This window comes from Peromyscus maniculatus, chromosome 1 (assembly GCF_049852395.1).
Source record: "Peromyscus maniculatus bairdii isolate BWxNUB_F1_BW_parent chromosome 1, HU_Pman_BW_mat_3.1, whole genome shotgun sequence".
NCBI lineage: Eukaryota > Metazoa > Chordata > Mammalia > Rodentia > Cricetidae > Peromyscus > Peromyscus maniculatus.
The window spans coordinates 210,381,794-210,405,466 of NC_134852.1; the positions used below are offsets into that span (position 1 = coordinate 210,381,794).

General features: G+C 47.8%; 1 protein-coding gene across 20 annotated transcripts in view; it reads right to left on the minus strand.

The window, feature by feature from the left end:
• Nucleotides 1-23,673, minus strand: part of Ablim1 (actin binding LIM protein 1) — a 314,113-nt gene that overhangs the window by 74,328 nt on the left and 216,112 nt on the right. The gene's annotated exons all lie outside the window — the stretch shown is intronic.

Here is a 23,673-nt window from a genome sequence, read left to right on the forward strand (position 1 = left end):
AACTGGTTCCAAACTACAGCTGCCTGGGCCACCTCTTGAGGAAATCCAGGAGGGCACTGGGCAGCAAGCAGCCTTTTAACGAATCTTCCCAAGGGCTGGAGGGGCGGCTCAGCCAGTAAGGTACTTGCCGTACAAGCATAAGGTCCCGAGTTCGAATCCCAGAACCCATGGTGGTGGTGGTGAGCTGGATATGGTAGCATGTGTTTCTAGTCCTAGACATATGAGGTTAGTGGCTTCCCCATGAATGTCCCCACATGCATATCTGCGTGCGCACGCGCGCGCACACACACACACACACACACACACACACACACACACACCAAGCTTCCAAGTGATACTAAGGTTCATTTCAGTTTGGAAACTTCCTTTCCAATTTTTTTAAAAATTAGAGTCACAATATATAGCCCTGGCTGTCCTGAAACTCCCTATGTAGATCAGGCTGGCCTCAAACTGCTGGGATGAAAAGCATGCACTAGCATGCCTCATCTCAAGAATTCCCTTTGATATGCACTTACTTCCTGGCCTTAACACATCTTTCAAATGCATCTGGTCAAAGCACACACCATTTATATAATGTAATAAATTCTATCTGCCAGTGCTGGGATTAAAGGAGTGTGCAGTGTTTAAGGCCAGCCTGGTCTACAGAGTGAGTTCCAGGATAACGGAATTACAGAGAAAAACCCTGTCTCGAAAAACCAATAAATAAATAAGAGCTAGCTAATAAACAGTTTCTCCATTGGACTTGAACTTCTTGGCAAGAACATTGTGTTATTCATATTTGTATTTCCAGAGTCTATAGATGCTGTGCATATTTTTTGTAAAAACAATATATTTTATATAATAAAATTCCAATGCTACAAGCCTAATTAAGACACCACCTTTTCTCAGGCACTCTTTATTTCACTGGACACCTTTGCCTGCTTCTCAGCTCTGACTATAACATGCAGTTATTCCATTCACATAGTGATTTGAATTTATACTTTTATTCTATCCACACAGTGTATTGAGCGTACCTATTCCTTTGACGATTTCTACTAAATGAAGGCAGAAATTAAACCGTGCCTTTTATAACCGAGTAGCTATAATGATGCAAACAGCCAGCATAAGACAAGTGTCAGATGCTGTCTTCACTAGAGAATGAGCTATGCATCTTACTAGCACACCAGTGACCTACACTTTCCTAATCCAACCACAGAGCAATGATGGAATGAGAGATTTGAGAACACCCTGACTACTGCATCAGCGTGGGAGCTTACTCCATTGCACGCCACACTTTCCTGCTTAAAATTCTTCACAGACCACTCTCAACTCGTTCTATAATAGTCTTGTTTTCTGGAATTTTGCTCCTAGTGTGTGTCTTGGCAAAAAGCAATTCTACTTCTTCCCATATGTAATGCACAGGTCACCCCTTGAGAACACTCCCCACTCCCAGCTGAGAGATCTGTGTGCATCAGAAATCAGCGTCCCTTTCTGTGGGACCCACAGGCTTCTCTGCCATGCTCCAAGACTTGACTTAGTGCTGTTCCTCTCACGATCAAACCATCGCAAGTGGACAGATGCTCTCCCTGCATCCTCCTGGAGCACGAAGGTCTGGGCATGCCCCACCACAGAGAAGTCAATTTCCTTCTGTCTAATTAGAACAGAAGCTGTGGCTGCTTCCTCGCTGCAGGCCAGCCATGCTGAGTGCAAGATGACTCCAGCGAGCCTTGCTGGAGGGAAGCTACGCATTCTAAAAGTGATGAGTCTATTAAAGGCAGAGGCCTGATGAAAGGATCCACTGATGTTATCTGAAGATCAAGAGAGCCAAAACCAGTGACCTAAGGAAAGAAACTATGTTATCATCTAAAGTAATGGGTGGGTGTACTACGAATAAGCTAGCCACATGCTTTACATGGACACATCTGTTATGTGTGTCCTCTGGGGACCATAGGCTGCTCAGCCTGCCTGTCCACCACCTGCTTGCCTGCCTGCCTGTACCTACCTGCCTGCTTATACCTGCCTACCTACCTGCCTATCTGCCCGCCTGTGCCTGCTGCCTGCCTGTGCCTGCTGCCCGCCCGTGCCTGCTGCCCGCCTGCCTTCTTGCCTGCTGCCCGCCTGCACAGAAGCCAGGGCTTTAGGCAGGAATCTTACTCACCTTTGCTTCCCCCATATGTAGAACAGTAAGTGTACAGGAGGCTCTGGTGAGTGAAACCCTGTCCTGAGTCTGGAGGACGTGACAAGAGGTCAGGGAAGCGGCTCAGCAAGCACTTTGGCTTCTGACATCCACATGTGGCATGTGTCCCTCACCTTGGCAAGCGCGGGGACAATGCTTAACCATGACTCTGGAGCTGGGGAGAACTGTAGAGGTGGATCCTATAACGTGAGATTTTAGGGAGCAGAATTCTGCTTTTCTGATGTCCGCGCCAGACTTGTACATTTCCCCCATCACTTGCCTCATAGGTTAGACACCCACCCACAGCACTCCACCTCCCCACCCCACCTTCTTCAGCAAACCGGACCACACCAAACCCGGAAACCCAACATTTGAGGACCCTATCAGACACTTCTATAACTGAAATTACTTTACTTTTCTATATACTTTTTTCCTTTTTTAGACCTCTGACTTATAAACATGACATATTTAATTAGAAAAAACTTAAAAAGGCACAGAAAGGGAAGAGTGAATATCGCTCGTCTATTGAAAAAATCTCTATATATGCATAAGGCAGCTAGCTGTCTTCAGAGACAAATGTAATGTCCCCAACACATACTCTCATGGCTCCCAATAGGAAGAAATTAGATTTATCTCAGAGTAGGCCAATATTCTACCACCTCTTAAGTCAAGCAAAAATAATTATCATAAAAAGAAAAAGAAACCCTCTGGTAGGCCACATCCAGCTTTAGTGTTTCACAGTCCATTAATTTCAAGCTGGTTCATACCAATAATGGCAATTTCAAGTCGACACACTTCAGTTCACCCCTTCCTACAGTAAATGACCAACAGTTAAAGGCCAGCTTGGTTGGCACGCTGGCTTGCACTGGAATAATATGCATTCCAAGCCCCTCTCTAATTTTGGTGGCTGGTAAGAGCAAAGGGTATAACCCCCAGGCTAACCAGTGGCTGGCAAGAGCAAAGCGCAGCCCAGGCTAGCCAGGGGTGGAAGAACTCTTAAATGAGGACTTAGTTCCTCCCTAGTCCAGAGTGTCAACATTAGTAACATCTTTCCATGAACAACGAGGAACCAAAGTCTCCCAAGAAATGCATCCTTTGGGGAGGGGGACAGGCAGAGGATTCATGCATGCCTTGGTACACCCCAGTTAGTACTCTATGTGCTTTTGTGGCCATGGCACAGATGTGCAAGAGAGCTGTATTTGAAAATGGCCTCCTAGGATGCCTCCCCAGGACTAGCTGGGCTCCAGAGTATCCACAGCCTCTGCAGGTTGTCTTCTCAGGTGGCGTTGCTAAAGCTGCTCAGAGAGGACTAGGGGAATAGAAATCTCTTCTGATACTGGCTAAAGGCAAATGTAATTAATAACTGAAGTGAGCACTTTGAATTTTAAATTTGTCATTTAAAAGTTTTCTGGTTTTTATTATGTGTATGTGTGTGTGTATGTGTGTGTGTGCGTGTGCGTGTGTGTGCGTGTGCGTGTGTGTGTGCACATGAGTGCAGGTGCCCACAGAGGCCAGGAAAGGGTTTCCATGCCTTGAAGTTGCAGTTATAAGCGGTTAGAAGCCGTCTGGTGTGGGTGCTGGAAACTTCTCACGCCTCTGTGAGAACAGCACAGCTCTTCTCATAGTCACTGAGCCTCTCCAGCCCCCTGGATGAACTTTTAAAAACCAGAGTGTCTTCTGGGTAACCACAAGAAAACATGCACAAAAGCACAAAGTACCTGAAAGCAGGTTTCCCACTGGCCACTTGGCAGCATTTAAGTCTAAGTCTACACTAAGGCTCTCCCTGCCGAGAAGTTTAAAAGATTCAATTTGGAAAGAAAATAAGAGATAAAAAGGTCTGTCTGTCATCCTGCCACTGAGGTCTGTCTGTCACCCTGCCACTGAGGTCTGTCTGTCACCCTGCCACTGAGGTCTGTCCATCACCCTGCCACTGAGGTCTGTCCATCACCCTGCCACTGAGGTCTGTCCGTCATCCTGCCACTGAGGTCTGTCCATCACCCTGCCACTGAGGTCTGTCTGTCATCCTGCCACTGAGGTCTGTCTGTCATCCTTGCCACTGAGGTCTGTATGTCATCCCTGCCACTGAGGTCTGTCCATCATCCTGCCACTGAGGTCTGTCTGTCATCCCTGCCACTGAGGTCTGTCCATCACCCTGCCACTGAGGTCTGTCCATCCCTACCACTGAGGTCTGTCTGTCATCCTGCCACTAGGTCTGTCTGTCACCCCTGCCACTGAGGTCTGTCTGTCACACTGCCACTGAGGTCTGTCCATCACCTCTGCCACTGAGGTCTGTATGTCATCCCTGCCACTGAGGCCTGTCAGACATGGCATCAGCGGGACTGCAGATTATCACTTGCCTCTGTATGGATGTAAATGTGCCAACCTATCAGAGAAATCAAACTACTGAAAACTTCCCTAGAACTGGAAAGTGGCTTAGTCTGGTTCATGCAGCATGAGGTGGAAGATTCCTCCCACAACGCCATGTGAAAGGTGAGTTAGACGAGGTGAGGATGTTCTACCCTCATGCACAGCAGACAAGGTAAGCTAAGCTCCCAAGTCCCTCCTCCCCCGTGGCACGTCGTGTGGTATGACACACCCACTTCTTGAAGGAGTCCATCTTCTCCCACCCGAGAAACAGAAGCTGCCACTCTCCTCGGCAGTCAATTCCTGACTACGGTGAACGGTTCAGTGCTGGGCAAATGGCATTTCAAGGAATCTTCCCCTGACTTTCTGACATGAGCTAGGGGTGGGGTTTGCTCCAGTGAAGAAGAGAGGCTCGGGGCTCACAGCTCTGACTGACAGCTGTGAGCGTGAACGACGCCATCAGAGCAGAGAGAGGAATCCTGCTTGGTGGCAGCTGTCCCCTCAGCTGCCTGGTGTAAGTTCCCTGTTTCTGTCCATGTTCCGATGACTGCACTAGGTCCTGACCCCAGGCCCTCCCAACGTGACCTGCTTTGGAGTCCGAGCTAATGGAGGTTAGCTGTGACGAGCTCAAGCTGGGAAGCCAGGATGACCAGCATCCTCCCAAGAGTCAGAGGGGAGGGGTGGAGGAGAGAATCCTGCATAAAAGAAAGGCTGAGGTTAGAGTTATGACTCCACACGCCAAGGAACATGTGAGGCCACCAGCAGCTGCCAGAGTCTGGGAAGGAAAACTTGGAAACTCAGAAAAGCTGGTGCTGGTTAATAAAAAAGTGTTTCCTTTGGTTGGCTTCCTTTCTGGTCAGCTACGGGATATGCAAACATTCTCTCATTAGCAGCTCATTCCGCAGAACCTGGGAGACAATTCCTAGAAGCTTTGCGGTTCCTGCCTGTGCTTCTCTGCGATTGATCTCAGCCTGGCAAATGACTAAAAGCAGATGTCAGGCCTAGTGCTTGGTTTTGCCTCAAAGAGCGAGGCTGCCTGTTTGGATAAGAGGCAGCCCTGGCCCCTTTCCTCTCCCAGGACCAGAAACCTGAGAAGGAAAGAGCCCTGGGATTTTAGGTAGAGGGTGTTCACTGGGTAGAACCCCATCCCCTAAGTATGCTCACCTTTCTTAGCAGGCGAGGCACAGCAATGATCTGGAGCCAAGGCCCTCCTTGCCAGGGGAGAGTCTAAATGTAATAACTCCTTCTGGGACAAAACAAGAGGAATAACCCCAGAGCCCAGAGAGGAGGCTGGGCCTGGGGCAAGACAGAGGCAAAGGTTATACTGCCGGTCTCCAAGCCATGGCACGCAACACCCGAGGCTGGGAGACAGCAGTAGGGTAGGCTCGCCTGAGAGCTTCCAGGAGGATGACAGAACACATTGCTGCCATTTTTAGCCACTACATTCACAGTAATTTGTCATGACAAGCCTAGGAAACTTATACAAGGCATGAGGAACTACATTAGCTGCCCAGGGCAGACACAGTGTGTGGCAGGTCTCTGCTTAGTCACCGTGGCCTGTGTTCTGTGGCAGCACAAAAAAATACTTGGACTTTCAAGATTTCATAGAAATTGCTTCATAATCAATCATAATGTTAAACTTAACACTGGTCTAAAGCCTTCATGTTTGTGTAAAATCATTTCTTAACTCACTGCATGATGGTGTGCCGGGCTGGCGTGTGTGCTGGGCTGGCGTGTGTGTGCCAGGCTGGTGTGCCGGGCTGGCAGAGAGTCAGGTTGCAACAATCCTACAGACACATGCTGCTGCTGGGCAGATTGACATGGACAGACCACCAGACACAGGGACAGCTGTCTGCTGGGACTTAGGTCCATGTCTACTTAATCTTTTGTATTTGTTGATGGAAAATTAAAACTGATGCCACTATATGACAATCGAAAGGAATGTCAAGAATCTTCAGTTATGGCCACGTGAATGAAAGCATAGAACAGCATCTGCAACCTGGCCTCATTCACATAAAAATGTATTATCTGAGAGTTAGGAGTGCACAGAGGACCTGTATGCAGCTCCCAGTACCCATGCCGGGCAGCTCACAACCGTCTGTAACTCCAGTTCCTGCGAGGTCTGATGCCTCTGTCCCTGAGGGCACCTGTATCCCCATGCCCACACAGACACACATAATTAAAAACGTTTAAAACCATAAAAATGAACAGAAACAAAACACCCTTCTACACGTGTGTCTGTGCAGAGTAAACAGGAGAAAATTGAGATAGACAGTAACACATTCTATAGGGAGAAATGGATGGGGCTGAGCTCCGTATCTGTAAACACACTGCAACATGCACTGGCGTCAGGGACCAAACTCTCCGCAGGCGGCCCTGGGGAACAGGGCTGGGGAATGACCAGAGGACGCTCACTTCGCCTTACGCCGGCCCGGCAGACTGCTGTGCAAGCTCTGGCCGAATCTGTGTTTTCGTCAGTGAAGCTCTACCAGATGTAGCCATGCCCATTTATTACGGGGTATTTAGGCCCTGTGGTCTAAGGGAGTAAGGTCCAATGGCCCATCTCAGAAAGACCCAGCCGTCAGTCTCACGATTCTATACCATGCACTTATTTACTTACATCACGTTGTTGCCTTGGTCATTTTTTGAGACATGGTCTCCCCGTGCAAGCCAAACTGGCCTCAGACTCACACTCCTTCTGCATTATCCTCCAGTGCTGGGATTGTAGTCCAAACTGATGTGAGTTCAGATTCAGCAAGACTCCAATTAGCCAACGGCTCTGCCTGGGATGACTTTAAATACCTATCCTACAAGACTTGTTTTTTTTTTTTTTTGAGATTATGATTTAATAACAATATTTCTCCCTTACCTTTTCTTCCAAATCCTCCCAAATAATTGCCCCATCAATCCATAGCCTCTTTTTAAATCAATTGTTGTTACATGGATAGTATATTTGTATATATATTCCTAATGTAACCTGTTCTGTCCATACAATGTTACTTGTACTTATGTTTTCAGGGCTGATCACTTGGCACTGGACGGTCAATTGGTGTGTTCTTTCTTCCCTGGGGAAGATCACCTCTCCAGCTCCCAGCTCTCCTCGGCTGCCTACAGTTCCTCGTTAAGGTTGAGGCTGTGTGGACTTTTCCCTGCCCACTTTGGAACATCCATTGGTCATCTTTTTTGGCTCATGTTTGGGCAGTCATGTTGGTGAGACCTGATGGGTGTGGCTTCTGACATTAGCAGGAGACACAGCCTCACCGCAAGCCTCCGCATCCTCCACAAGACTTTTCGTTTATTTTTGTTTTTCAAGACAGGGTTTCTCTATGTCGCCCTGACTGTTCTGAAACTTGCTCTGTAGACCACGTTGGCCTCAAACTCACAGAGTTCCACCTGCCTCTACCTCCTGTAGAGTGCTGTGTGGGAGCCCGTTCTCGGGTTCCTCGTGGCTTTACCCAGCAGGTTTGCATAGAGGATGATCAGGACCACGGGCCTGAGTGCAGGTGTCTGAGATGGTCTGCACTTGGCTGTGCTGGGGGAGGAGGTCTTTTGTTCCACACCTTGGCATCTCTATAAAAACCCTGGGCCAGAGATAGTCAGGGCCCGTTGGAATAGGTTCCAGGACCTCTCGAGGCTGTCCTTTATTTTCTATCTGTTTATCTCTGCGATATTCTCCGCAATAAATCCTTCTAATATTTCCTGCTGATTGCACTCAAGAAAACTCTGGGGAACTGTGGGGGTGATGGGTAAACGCCCCACAGTGCTGGGATTAAAGGCATGTGCCACCACTACCCAGCTCCACAACATTTAGAAGCTGATTGGCTGGCAGGAAGGGATGCTTGGGCCATCACTAGGTATCTCCCAGGAAGCATGGGAGGACTCAGATAGCTTTAAGATGGTACAGAAAGAGAAATAATGGTCTGGGAAAGAGAAGGATAGCCAGGGCTACACAGAGAAACCCTGTTTTGAAAAACAAATAAAATAAATAAATAATAAAGTTTTAGGTTTCATTTACATGGCAAATGCATGGCCAACCTGTAAGTTAAGCATGGGCCCCTGATGATGGTCACAGAGAGCCTATAGAATACGGTCTTTGAAGACAGAAATGTTGTTCAGATTCAGACCCTGGCCATGCTAAAATTATCTGTAAGCCTTCCTGCAAGCGGCTCTGGTCCTCAGCTTTCTGTTTTGTTTTTACATTTCTATTTGTTCTATTTCGCATGCCACAATGCATGTGTGGAAGTCAGGGGACAGCTATAGAAAGTTCGTTCTCCTCTAACTCGTGTCCAGGGATGACCCAGGCTTGGTAGCAAGTGCCTTAACCGCTGAGCCATCGTGCCAGCCCTAGCTTGCTTACTTGTGGCAACAGAGTTGGTATAAAGGATTTTAATGAGGCACAGCTATAAAGTGCTATGACAATAAGAGTGAATTAATGATTCAGCATCATCACCCTTAATTAGATATCCCTGCCCTCAGGAGCTTGAAGGAGAGGAAGATTGGTGTGTGAACTAGTGTCTGCAATAGGATCAAGTGATTGTCATAATGTACAAGGTGAGGTTGCCACAAGAAGAAAAGGATCCAAAGATGTATGTCCTGGGATGTCAGCAAGGTCAGAGGTGAGTGTTTGACAGGACTGAAGTGTGGGGAAGGAGTTTACAAGGAAGCCAACATTCTCTCCTCCCTTTCCACTCTTCTTCCCTCCTCCTCACCCATCCACCCACCTACCCACTCAACCATCCATCCATCTATCCATCCAAACACCCATTTATCCATCCATCCATCCATCCATCCATCCATCCATCCATCCATCCATCCATCCATCCATCCATCCATCCATCCAAACACTCATTTATCCACCCGTCCGTCTGTCCATCCATCCATCCATCCATCCATCCATCCATCCATCCATCCATCCATCCATCCATCCATCCATCCATCCATCCAGACACCCATTTATCCACTCACATCCCTGTTCACCCACTTGCCCACCTCTATGCTTTGGCTCCCAGTGCGATGGGGGCACCATTACCTGATTACATTTCTCAACAGGTAGCTGACAGTGAACACAACACAAGCACATAAGAATTTCAGATAATGGGAAGAAATGGTTCCAGGGAGAGATATGACAAGGCCAGGGACATAAGATGGTCTGGGGTGGGGGTTGGGCTAGGTGCCCAGGGACTATGCTCTAGGGCCTAACAGGCAGATGAATGAGAAGGTTGTTAACATCTGGTGAGAGATGCTCCATGCAGAATGAAGAGCGTGCAAAAGACCTAAGTGGGGAAAGCACGAGCTTGCGGGACAGAGAGAAGTCCAGCAGGGAAGGGATGAGAACGAGCAGGGATACACAGTTGCCTGTGAAAACCAAGATAAGGGATTGTGATAGGGTTACACAATTCTGCCGTTTAGAGGCCAAACAAACGGAGTCCAGCAGACTTTCCCCTTACGTTTTAAAATTCTTTGCAAAACACAAAGGAAACGTGGATATCTCCACCCTGCCTCCTTTGCGATTTAAACTTCGTTATGTAAGAGCTGGTGTCTTTCATCCGATGCCAGACTCGATACATTTGGCATCCTCTAACTAGCTGCCCAGACAAAGCAAACGCTGTCTGCAGTTCTCCTGGAGGATGTTCTGAGCTCCGCCAAGCGCAGTTCTCTATCTTCTCAAGTGTGTTTGTTTGGACAAGGCACACGGACATAAGTGGGGATGCAAGGGGCCAGCGGCACAGAACCCAAACAATTGAAGGCAATTCCTATTGAGCAGTAGGGGGAGAAAAGAGGTCTCTCTCGAGCACAAGCAAGTACTTCTGCTTCAGCTAATCTTTATGAGCAAAACATGGCCGTGACATGAACCAGCAGCATGGAGAGACCACAACCATGGATTTGCCAGAATCCCTGCAAGTGTAGAGAAGGATGAAAGTACCAGCGTGGGTGCGCTTTCACCTCAGCCCTTCTCCTGGGGCTACTCGGAGCCTCTCTGGCTTCGGGCACAGGCAGATTTGAAGCCCAAGAAATCTGAATAATCTTCTAGCTTTACTAATTTGAAACTAGTTTAGTTTTAAAGTTGTTTTCTAAAAAATATTATGTATATTTGTTTCTCTCTCTCTCTCTCTCTCTCTCTCTCTCTCTCTCTTTCTCTCTCTCTCTCGTGTGTGTGTGTGTGTGTGTGTGTGTGTGTGTGTGTGTGTGTGTGTGTGTGTAGGTCCTTGGGAGCTGAGTTATGGGCAGTTGTGAGCCACCTAAGGTGGATGCTAGGAACTGAACTCAGGCCCTCTGGAAGAGCAGCAAACGCTGTCAACCTGTTCTGAGTTCATGTAGCCGAGCAGTGTGTTACCAGTCTCCGCTGGCTTTGCTCTCTCACACAGCACCTTTCACCTGTGGGTAAAGGTGACAGCTGCTGCCTATGTTTCCTCTCAGGGGCTCAGAGGCCATTTTTGTCAAAACTACTAACTCTTTATCTTGGCTTGTTCAGGCATCTGATGGGTGACCCTTTCAGGTCAGGAACAAAAAATACTCTATGCCTAGATCGTGGTGATGCCTGCCTTTTCTGAACATGACTTTGGTGAAGAGCAATGAGGACTGATTGTGTCTACAGATGACTAATAACACCCCCCCCACCCACACACACACAGACACACATGCTTTGTGAGTTCCACCCCCATCCCCACACCAGGTCTCTGCTTTACCTAGAGCATCCGGGGAACAAAATCTCTGTGACAAAATTCAGTGTCCTCTGACTGACACAAGGGCAGTGTGAGTGAGAGTGAGTGTGAGTGAGTGTGTGAGTGTGGGTGAGTGAGTGTGTGAGTGTGGGTGAGTGACACAGGCCTGGCTCTGGAGAGACTCACACTCAGGGCCTGGGCTGTCTGCGAACTGAAGCAGGAGCCTGAGATGATCTTCCATTTCTTAATTCTCACTCCAACATCTTTACTAAACCCCACACAGCGTGGGAAAGTTCTGAGTCCAGACCATCGGCACACCCCATATCTCAGCACCTGCCTCAGAATATGAGGAACTCGGAGTGAGGCCACCTGACCCCATAGCGTTTCTCAGTCCTGAGACCCCACACCAGTGTGAGAAGGAAACATGGGTCCGTTCACTTCTAGTGGCAAGCTTCCTCAGGCTGACAGTTTCTGAGGGGATGTGAAGATTCGCCTTTGCATCGGGTCCTTGGGGGTTCATATGCTTTGCATCTCACCGAAGCCAGAGGCAGCGCTAGCCTGCGGGGCTTTCAGTATCAGCAGAAATTCAATTTCTAGGCCTCATGAATAGAATCTACCAGCTTTCTTCCCTTCCAAATTCTACACCCACAGATGCACTTCCTCTGCATTCTTCAAAGTGTCTGATTGCCTCTCAAGCAGAACACCTGCCCACAATGGGACTCGATCGGTCCTTCTGAAGAAATGCACAGCCCAGACCCACAGACACACCTAGCACATGAGAGTTCTGGAACAATCGCTCAAAGCACGATGCTTCTGGTGTAGAGAATGTTAAAATCAAAGATCTGGAGAGGCCTGGGGAGCAGTCTCACTGACCTTCCCTACCTCTCATCTTAACCGCTCTGTTCTTCCTCTCACAGACCCGACTAATAGAAACCTGCCTTTCTTCTCTGGCCAAAGCCTGCCATAAAAGCTTGAGCTATTGCTCTGGCCTCCACTCTGTGTGGGAGTTGGCCATAAAGACATTCTAGGAGCAATCTCCCTGGGGCCAGAGGTGTCCTGCCCTACACCAGGAGGAAAGGATGCTCAGAGCCCAGAAGCGTCTGGGAAGCCAGGTCTTACCTGCTCCTTTCATTAGACAGATGTGTTTGGCTGTCATACTGTACACAGCTGTCCATTCTCTACCACAACAAAGCATAAAGATGGAGTTTTCCCTAAGGTCTTGGGACATTCATTTTCAAATAGTCTATGTCATATAAAACTTTAACTAAATAAATTTGTTGTGGATTTTGTTAGGGAGTGTTGGCTGGGACTCTTACAATAAGCAACCAAGATTTCACTCACACCTTTTTCAGTCCTATACAGACATCCAAGCTTCCTGCAGGCCAAGCTCCTGGGTGGTCTCTCCCAGGGTCATTGACTGCTTAATTCACCTGTGCTATGCCCTAAGGGCACATGATCTAAAATATTAAAGCTCTCTGCACTTGCGGACCTGAGGTCTAGTGAGTGGGGATGAATTTTACTAAGGAAGAAATGTTTTGAGGAGCACATATGACGTATGACACACCGGTACCTCCAGGTGGAGGTAAATACATTTATTTTTCAGTCAAAAGCAGAATTTGATGATAATACCATGGCCTAGTCCCAGCGCTGTGGCTAAGAATGGATTCCAGCAAATCAAGGCGGCCCAGCTCCTGTCCTAACCTCGATGGAGCAGCATGTGCTATCTTGACATGGAAATCACAACCACACCTTGTTCCTTTGAGAAACACCATAAAATGTGGCAAACACAGCTTCTAAGAGACAGCCGTCTCACAAGACTGAGTATACAGCTAGGAAATTTACAGCTACTGCCGGGGCGTGGGGCTGTCCAAAACCGCTGACCGATAACAAGGCCAGACACTGTTTCAGATGTTTGGACCTGTATTTGTGAAGTGTAAATCTTTGGGAGCAAACAAACAGTAGCATGTGCTACAGGTATAAGAAACAAATTAATGGGCCAAAAGTTTCCTGCTGCTGACTTCCTTGTTACCAGCGAAGTAGAAAAAAGGCTATGAACAGTAGTTCCTTGACAAAAAACGGTCAGGGTCAATTCCCCTCAAAAAACTAGAGTTTGAGATCTCCTGAGATGGGGGTGGGGAGTCTGGGGGGTTGGGAGATGAAAACATTCATGTGCAAGTTCCAGAAGTAAAAAACAACCAACCACCCAAAACCAGACAAACAAATGAAAGCCTCAGGTTTGCCTAGACACACCCAACACCCACACATCAAAACACCTTTATCTGCAGAATGAATAAGCTGTGGGCGACCCTCGCTTTGTAGAATGGGTTACTGTGTGAGTTTCTTTTCCTTTTTAAATAGTAGTTCCCAGGATGCACGTAAGATATATGCCTGACTTCTAGACAACCACAACACTGACAAAATACTGGAGGGCCTTTGAGGGGAAAGGAGGAGGCGTACACACACACACACACACACACACACACACACACACACACGCCTGCAAATAAGGGCCAGACAAACCCAGATCAAAATGATCAGGCGAAAACATCAACCCAGTTACTCTCCTTGGACTGTGCAGAACTCCCGCAGGCGCCGGGCACCTCTCCCATCCCTCCCATTCTGACAGGCAGCAAGGAGGCCTCAGAGGAGGATTCTCCAGAGTAGAGACTCCCAACCAGGCGCTGGAGCCCCACAGGGAGCCTCTGACAAAGTCTGGAGGCATCTGAGGTTGTGGCTCGGGAGGGAGGTGCTATGTCACCTGACAAGTACAGACCAAACCTGATTTTAAACATCCCTCAGGACAGTCTCAGCCACAAAGAATGACTCCATCCAAAATGTCAGCAGTGCACAGGCTGAAAAGCCTTGGTCTGAAGGGCTCTGTGGATTGGAGGCACATTACCAGACCCAGGTGGCTCTGACTGCTATGTCCTTTCAGATAAGCCTCAGCAGGCTGGAGGGGGAAGCCCTTTGTGGCCCTGGTGCCACATTCCCTGTGGCTGTTAGATGAACTACTGACCCATGAAAATGCCTAAGCAACCCACTTAAAACATCTGCTCACAGCTTCCATTCACAGCTCTACAGGAGGCCCGGCACAAAAGCCTTCTCAAAAGTAATTCATGCCAACGAGCCTGGCAAAATCAGCTACTCGAAGCACCTCGCGACCCGACCAGCCTTTTGATCCATTACAGAATAGCAACAATTATATTTTAATTAGTTATTTTTCATTTGCTTGTCAGAACGTGTTTGGGTAATCTAAACAACTTCATATCCTCTTAACATTCCTCTGCAGCCTCGGAACAGCTCAGATTTCTTCTGAGTCTCGACCCTCACTCATCCCGGGAGCTCTCCCCCATTTCTATCACAGTTGGGATAACTTTCTCATCTCATTTCCTCTTCAGAGCCAGCACAACACACTTTAAAACATTTCCCTCCCCCCCCCCACAAAATATAATAAACTTTTGAATACAACTGCACCAGCAGCTGGGGTTTTAGAAAAACTATTTTTATTACGAAGACCGGACTTTTCTCAATGCCTGCCCAGAGGTGGCGGGAGGTCACACCCGAGCTAAAACAAGTAAGAATACTATCCAAACATATTGATCTTCATTGACAGTCATGGGGGACTCACTAAAGAAGAGCATTCACACACTGCACTAACCAGTACAATAGGGGTTCATGTCACCTTCACCACCAAACACCCTCAACCGCGACTCTGAAGTCCTCTCTTTCTCAAAAGCAAATTCCTCAGGCAGAGTTCTGCAACCCCAAAGACACACACACACACACACACACACACACACACACACACACACACACACACACACAACCAAGCCAAGCCTAAAACACTTTTTTTTTTAATCCTCAGGAGTAATTGCACCCACACACAGCTCCTCTTTTTAAGTCACCACCCTCTGCTGCACTCTGGCAGGACCCGGCTAGTCTCTTTAGAGCTCTATGTCTGAGAGATGGTCCATGGTTCAACTGTGCAGCATCAGAAAAAACAAGAAATAAAATGCATTTCAGGATAATAGAAGCCTCTGTGGCTACCATGCAGCCCACAATATGTGGAGGTGCCCAGTGGCTCCCAAGCTTGCCCAGGAAGCCAGAACCGCCTCCCCAGGCAAAGGACACCTCTGCAATGCCCACTTTACCTTGTGCCAGGGTTCCTGAGGGTTTGATCCTGTTCCTCAGCTCTTCTGGGCAGAACTCCCCTGGGCTGCCAGCTCAGAACCCTCTGGAAATGCCAGACCTCAGCCGAGTAGACTGAGGCCCCTGCCTGGCTGGCTTACACACCAGCTTCACTGAGAAGCTAGGCTGCAGCCACGCACATCTCTCCAGAGACTCACACAGGAAACTAGAACAGTTGTGGCAGGCTCGTGAGGAGTCCGCTGAACGCCTCCTCTCCTTGCTTCACTGACTAAACGCTCCACGATGGGCCAGTCCATGTTCCAGGAAAGGAGGGGGTTGACATTCTTTCTTTTGTTAACTGCAGGTGAGGAAAGTACCATTTCTCCACAGCCGCCCACAATTAACTGCGCTGTAAATCTGACCGTAATGGTCCCCAGGCTGGCCTGAAATGAGACTCTTGCTTTTAATTGTCTTTTTTTAGATTTGGGAAGAGGGGAAGGTGTGTGTGGAGCACAGCTCGCAAACAGCCTTCTCGTCCAAGTCGCTGCTTTGGAGACACACGTTACGAAGCTCTGTGCAAAAGTGAAATAAAACTGAGTTCAACTTTGGACGTGCATTCCAAACTTCAGAACTCTGCGGCGCTGGTGGATGGAAACGCCGTCTAAGGAGGACTTACTTGCCAGGCTGGCTCGATGCGCGTGTTTACACAACTGATGCTGTGTTTACAACCTTTATTTTACATTTATTTATTTATTTATTTATTTATCGTGTGTGCAGAAGTGCGTCATGGCTCAAGTGTGGAGGTCAGAGGACAAGTTGCAGGACTGGGTTCTCCCCTTTCCACCATCATCAGGCTTGGCAGCAAGCCTTTCAACTGCTGAGCCCTATACTGTGCTGTGGTGTGTGTGTGTGTGTGTGTTGGGGTGCTAAATGACTACTATGCTCTGAGCAGTTTATATATATTAACTCACTTTCAACTAAAGTGTTCTTCAGCAACCTCAGATGAACCTGTGGTGGAAAGTGAGGTCATGGGCTCACGTGAACAAGCAGCTAAGCAGAAGCAGGACCGTCTCCTAGAGGAGGCAGCTCCCGCTTAGGGACCCTTCCCTAGGACGGAGGCAAGGCTCTGCCTTAACTATGGTCATTTTCAACAAGACGAAGATGACTTAGGGAAAATCAGAGAGATTCCTGGGTCATAATGACAGGCGTATCAAAAGACCCTTTTCTGTTCCTATGGGACCCCTCTAAGCTGGCTGGAGAGTCCCAACCACTGCTGAGGAAATATAAAAGTTTTGGCAGCCGGGAGGTGGTGGCGCACGCCTTTAATCCCAGCACTCGGGAGGCAGAGGCAGGCGGATCTCTGTGAGTTCGAGGCCAGCCTGGGCTACCAAGTGAGTTCCAGGAAAGGCGCAAAGCTATACAGAGAAACCCTGTCTCGAAAAACCAAAAAAAAAAAAAAAAAAAAAAAAAAAAAAAAGTTTTGGCAACGTAGCTGAGCTTAGGACATGAAGATCAAGCTATCAGGTGCACATTCTAATAACTACAGGTGTGCTCGCCAGAGCACAAGTGTGTTTTTCTTTGAAAAAGTCAAAGTCCTCTGTTACAGGGACATCTGTGGGCATCTTACCCATCATTACAGCAGTACTCCCCCAGGCCTCTGCCCGAACCCCCTCAGCAGGCGCTCTGGGGTGGAGTCTGAGAACTGACAGAGGGCTGGAGAGACCACTCAGATGCCGCTCTGCTCTTTCCAGTTGGATTCCAGTACCCTGTCCCAGCTCACAACCACCTGAAACTCCAAGGTCCCCTTCTAGTCCCATAGGCGTGCAGGCGCGCACGTACACACACACACACACACACACACACACACACACACACACACACACTTGTCGTGGTGACAGCACTTAACACGAGATTGATCCATTGCATGGTAAGTGCACGCACGCTATTGTTGATAATGGACATGACCCACACCCTGCATTGGAAATTCACACTGTACATATGACATCCAGGTGACTCTCTCACACCCGGGATCGGAGATGATTCTTTTAACCTTGTAGTCCTAGCACCTCTAGTTTGGGACACAAAAAGCAGCCAAAGGCTTGCAGGAGAGTGAAGGAACCGGCCCTTTCTTATCTGGGCCCCGGTCACATGGCCATAAGCAACCTTGGCGTTAGAGTTCGGCTCACTTCTCACCCATCTTGAACCTTGCCACCTCACCTAAGCGTGTGTGATCTGTTTCTGGTCCAGAAATTACTCACTTAACCACCCCTGGGAGCTTGGGTTGGGTTTACAGAGAAAAAAATCCAAATTTGTGAGTTTCCTCATGAAAAGGATAAAAGAAGTCACTGCCATGTGGAGTTTGGAGACCCAAGTAACGTCCAGGGGTGGGCAGGCCTTGACGCATCACTACAAACTGCCTTTCCAACAGGCCACAGCCCCTGTTCTCGCCAGTGGACATGATTTGGAGAAAGCAGATGAGGGGAACCCAGTCAAAGGCAGAACCTATGAGAGGTGACAGAAAAGTTGAGAAACTTGGCTGTGATGACGGCTCCTAATTCCGTAAAGTCACCAAAGATCACCGAATCATTCTTGACACGGGTGAACTCTGCATACATAGAACGAGTATCAGTCACTGAGCAGCTGGCTAAACCTGCTCCAAGGAGACTCAGTGAAGCCAAGGTTGAAGGAACAAAGTGGTCAAGCGACCTCTTCATTGTCACCCTCGATATCCGTCATCGTCACCATGAATACAGGCCTGTCAGGTTGATGGGCCAGCATTATGGAGGACAGACCTGAGGGCAGCAAGAAGTCTGCAGAAGCTGATGCTTAAACAGATTCGACTCAGGAGGGCGAGGAGAGGAATATTAATGGGCAGGAAAGCAGCTAAAGAGCTGTTTGTTTTACATGCGGGGTGCTGAGAAAGTTGGGGGCCTGTGATCTCCCATGTCTGTGGCTGAAGGCCACAGGGAAATTCACAGGGTAAAAATGAACCACCACTACCACATTGCTAGCTGCCAGATGCTGATGAAGACTAATAGAAAATACTCTTTGGAACAACGGGAGACTGAGCTCGGGGGCATAAATGCATGTGAAATCTCAAGTTAAGCAGTTTAAGGGATTTTCATTTTCAAGCATCATCATGGCTGGCAACCAAATTTAAAAGTTACTTATTTTATATGCATGTGTTTATGGGCAGCATGTACATGGAGGAGCCCCAAAAAAAGATGTTGGTTCCTGGAACTGGAGCGACAGGCAGTTGTGAGTCACCATGTGGGTGCTGGGAACAGAACCTGGGTCCTATGGAAGAGCAGCCAGTGGTCTTAACTACTGAGCCTTCGTTTCAACAACTACTTCTTCCTTTTCTTCCTCTTCCTCCTCCTCTTCCTCCTCCTCTTCTTCCTCTTCCTCCTCCTCCTTCTTCTTTATAATTTATTTAGCTTTTATTTTGTGTGTATTGATGTGAAGGTGTCAGATCCCCTGGAACTGCAGTTACAGACAGTTGTGAGCCACCATGTGGGTGTTAGGAATTGAACTCGGGTCCTCTGGAAAAGCAGCCAGTGCTCTACTGCTGAGCCAGCTCTCCAACCCCTTGCTCCAACTTCTTAATGGTGCATTGAAAACCCTCACATATAACCACCTCAGGAGTAAATAGAGCAGGGTAGGAGGAGGAGCCAGTCTTATTAAGAAGGCACACAGGCTTATTAAAGCTATTGACCTTTACAGAATCTGCCCCTTCCTTTGTACGTGCAAGAAATGAATAATCAACAAACAAAAACATCCCGTGAGGCCCAGTATGGCAGACAGTGCCTCAGACTTCGCACTCCTTATCTGAGGTATGTCCTCGGGAGTAATTCTTATTATCCCCACTTTAGCTGAGGGCACTGAGGCAGAGCCTAAGCGATCAGCTCCCAGTGCAGCCGAAGGGATGGACTCTGAAGTGTGTGTCTCACAACCGCCCTCATCCTCCTTCCTCACTGTGGAGTGACACCAAGTCCCCAGATTCTAGATTCTACTTCTGTTTCCAAGATGCATACAGCCTTATGTTTGGCTACAATATGTCTGTCGAGACCCATTTGGGGGTCAAATGACCCTTTCACAGGGGTCACCTAAGACCACCAGAAAACACAGATATGTACATTATGATTCATAATAGTAGCAGAATTACAGTTATGAAGTAGCAATGAGAATAATTTTGTGGTTGGGGTCACCACAACCTGAGGACTGTGTTAAGGGGTCGTAGCATTAGGAAGGTTGAGAACCACTGGGTTACAGGGCTTATGAACAGTTTGCAAGCCAGCTCCAAAGGCTGCTTTTAGGGGAAGGAATCCCTGCACCTGTTCATTCTTGCCAGGCTTGATGGGCTATGGCCCAAACCCCTTCCCTCCTGGCTAGCTGGCAGCCCAGGACCAGGTCCATCTGCTGGATTGGCATGACAAAAGGCAGGAAGTCACAGCATCCAGGAGGCCAGCAAGTGAGGTGTAACACAGAGTGGGAGGGGCCTGCTTCCAGCGCAAGAGAGACTAGAGAGGAGGCCAGGATGACTGACTGGTCCAGGGGACCAAATGCTCCCATCCCTCCTGCAGCAACCCTCCGGTGAGCTTCGCATGGTGCCATCTTCACTAATTAGACACACTCTTGCAAAGAGGTGACGTGGACAAACACACAAGGCCAAGATGGCCCGGAGCTCACCGGGTAGGTCACCTGAGACGACGTCTTTTGTGTCACAAGCTCTTAAGAAGGGGAGGGCATTGCGCAGACAAAATGGCCAGCACAGGAGGCAGGCTGGTAGTGACCGGGTGTGGGTATGCCATCCTTGACCTGCTCGGCAGGTCATGGGGATACTCTTTCCAAAAGAGAATGGTTCCCACTGAACCTCAAAATGCAGCTTACCTTATTAAATCCAAATAGTGCTAGTCTGTCTTAGTTAGGGTTTCTATTGCTGTGAAGAGACACCATGACCATGGCAACTCTTACAAAGGAAAACATTCAACTGGGATGGCTCACATTTTTAGAGATTTAGTCAATTATCATAATGGTGCTGGAGAAGGAGCTAAGGGTCCTATATCTTGACTTGCAGGCAACAGGAAGTGGTCTGAGACGCTATAGCTTAAGCATATACAAGACCTCAAAGCCCACCTCCACAGTGACACACTTCCTCCAAACCTGCTCCAACAAAGCCACACCTCCTAATAGTGCCACCCCCTTTGGGGACCATTTTCTTTCAAACCACCACAACCACACATATGCAATGCCTGTAAAGGCCAGAAGAGGGCATCACATCTCCCTGGCATTGGAGTAACAGACATTTAAGAATCACTATGACAGTGCTGTGGATTTTACCTGGGTCCTCTGGAGGAGCAGCCAGTGCTCTTAACTGCAAAGCCATCTCTATAGCCTCCCTTCCCTCCCTCAGCATTTTGAGACAGTCTTCTATGTAGCTCTGGTTTCTGGAACTCTTTATGTAGACCAGGTTGGTGTTGTAGAATATTATTTTAAGGTGTGTTACTTTTGTTTATGCTGCATTTATTTAACTCTGTGAAACTGTGTTACTGTGCCTGTCTAAAACACCTGACCGTCGGATAAAGAGCTGAATGGCCAATAGTGAGGCAGGAGAGAGAAACAGGTAGGGCTGGTAGGCAGAGAGAATAAATAGGAGGAGAAATCTGGGAGGAAGAGAAGTAGCCAGAGAAGGAGGAGGACATCAGGGACCAGCCACCCAGCTACACAGCAAGCCATGGAGTAAGATTTACAGAAGTAAGAGAAAAGGAAAAGCCCAGAAGCAAAAGGTAGATGGGATAATGTAAGTTAAGGGAAGCTGGCTAGAAACTAAGCCAAGCTAAGGCCGGGCATTCATGGTAAGAATAAAAAATCTCTGTGTGATTTATTTGGGAGCTGGGTGGCAGGACCCCAGAAAGAGTAAAACAACAATATCTGGCCTTGAACTTGGAGATCTGCCTGCCCCTCTACCCAAAGTCTTAGGATTAAAAGTGTGTATCAATATGCTGGCAGGGAAATATTTTTAAATAACAGTTCTTAAGCTTAAAACCTGATGGAGTCAGATAAGAAAACAGTGCATTGTTTTATAATAATGTGGCTTAAACTGAACAGTAAACTCAAATCATATGTTTAAAATCAAAGAAAGGTAAGAAAAATGTCCAATTGACTTAACTCTCTGAAGTTAAAAGTCACTCTCAAAAACAAAACATCTTTTCAACTCAAGATAAATACAAATTCTTTTCAAACTGTCATTTCCGGACAAGGAAGCTCCTCATTTGTTCTGACAGGAAATGGGGTGAGTTTTCCATAAATATCAAATCTTTACTGCTGTGAACAGTCTTTGGTTCCCCTGGCAACACACTTCCGCCAGAGTCCAAGCCAGAAGACAGTGAGTGGCTTGGGGTGGGGTGGAGGCCAGGCACGTTCTCCTCAAGCCATTTACCATGTTCAGTGATACACTCCACGCGGGGCAGCTCCCACTGCCGACGAGGAAGGGGTGAAGTTATTCTTCGGGAACAGTGTCAGGACAGACACAGCACAGGCCGTGTGTTGAGTTTAAACTCAAGGTCACCTTCCATTCAAGACGACATCAGTCGCCTCCTCCAGGATCAAGGGCCCCGGGCCTCCAGAGAGAACCGAAGTTTAGCTTCCCACAGTGAGAAAGAACCAAACACCAGCCAATCGGCAGCAAGTTCAAGCCAGCCTGGGCTACAAAGATGACATCAGCAAGTTCAAGCCAGCCTGGGCTACAAAGATGACATCGGCAAGTTCAAGCCAGCCTGGGCTACAAAGAAAGATGACGACATCAGCAAACATGATATCATGTGACCCTCATTTTGTGCCTTTCTGCGCTCAGGCCTGCCTGGTTAAACTGTGAGAGAATGACGGTGGGAGAAAGACAGAGCACAGGCAGGAAAGACAGCAACCGATCCGGCCAGGGTGTGTGTGTGTGTGTGTGGGGGGTGGTGGTGGTGTGTGTGATATATGTGTGTATATCCAAGTGTGTGCTTCTTTTTGTCCTTTTAACATTCCAGAGTCATTTGTAGACACAGTAACAGTATCCCATCTGTCACCTGATGTCCTTGCAAAGGGAGCAGATACGCTTGTTTATACACATGTATATGTGTACATTCACGGGGAGGTGCAAATTAGGTATCACGAAATTCACATTATTAAAATACGCACTTCAGCATTTTGTAATATATTGACAAGATCATGCAACTATTACCACTGTCCACCTCTGGGATGTCTTCAGCTCTCCTCTCCTCCTCCCCAAACCAAGAAGCCCATCACCAGACACTGCCCACTTCCTTCTCCTCCCAGTCCTGGAAACCATGAAATGACCTTCTGTCTCTGTCCATTTGCTTGTTTTACATAGTTCACACAAACAGCATCATAGGGCCCATGATCTTTTGTGACTTGTTTCTTTCCTTAACTAACTTTGAGTGTTCTCAAGTTTTATTCATGGTGTAATATGCATCAGTATTTCGTTCTTTTACACAGCCAGGTAATATTCCATTATGTGGGTATACTGCTATCTGCCTAACCCATTTACAATGAAACCATTTCAATCCAGGTGCGGTAGAATAGTAGCATCCTATAGTCCCCTGTTCCTGAAACTGAGGTGGACACACTGCTTGAACCCATCAGTTCAAGTCCATCTTGGGCAACACAGCAAGACCCCATCTCCAAAGGAGAACGAAAAATAGGAAGCCATTTTTCTAGTTCTAGCCATCCATCAATAGTCTGGAATGAGGAAATGTGACCAGTGTCCTGTTTTCATCTTGTCTTCCAGAATATCTGTGAATCCGGGAAGAATCCCAGGCTAGAGCTCTGTGAAGAAAATGAGCCCTCGGGCTGGAGACATTATTTATCTGCATTATTTTCTGACAGCCATGCCAGGTGGTCTGGTAGCCTACAGCTGACTAAGTCAAAACACCCTTAGGTCTGAGTCCACAGAGACACAACAGACCGTGAGCAAGGGGGCATCACACTGGTAAAAACCATGAACTAGCAAACGTGTGTCTCGAGCGCAGGTGTTAACGGGACGGCTAACGAGACGGGCCGCTCGCTCCAGCAGGAGCAGAAATTTAGTTCTTCAGCATGCTATACTTCAGGGCCAGTTATGGGACTCTGGATGGCTGTGCACGGATGTGTACATGCTCCCACGTGTCCCCATCTTCTGAGAATCAAGAGACCTGTTTTCTAATTTCAGTCTGTTGCTAATTAGTTCCAGATTCCCAGCACGAGGTAGCTGCTTCTATAAATGGAGGTCAGTAGTGACGGCCTTGACCACTTTACAGGCCTGCTGTGAGAATTAAATATTTATGAGATCACTTGTAAATGTTAAAAAATATTATAAAAAGT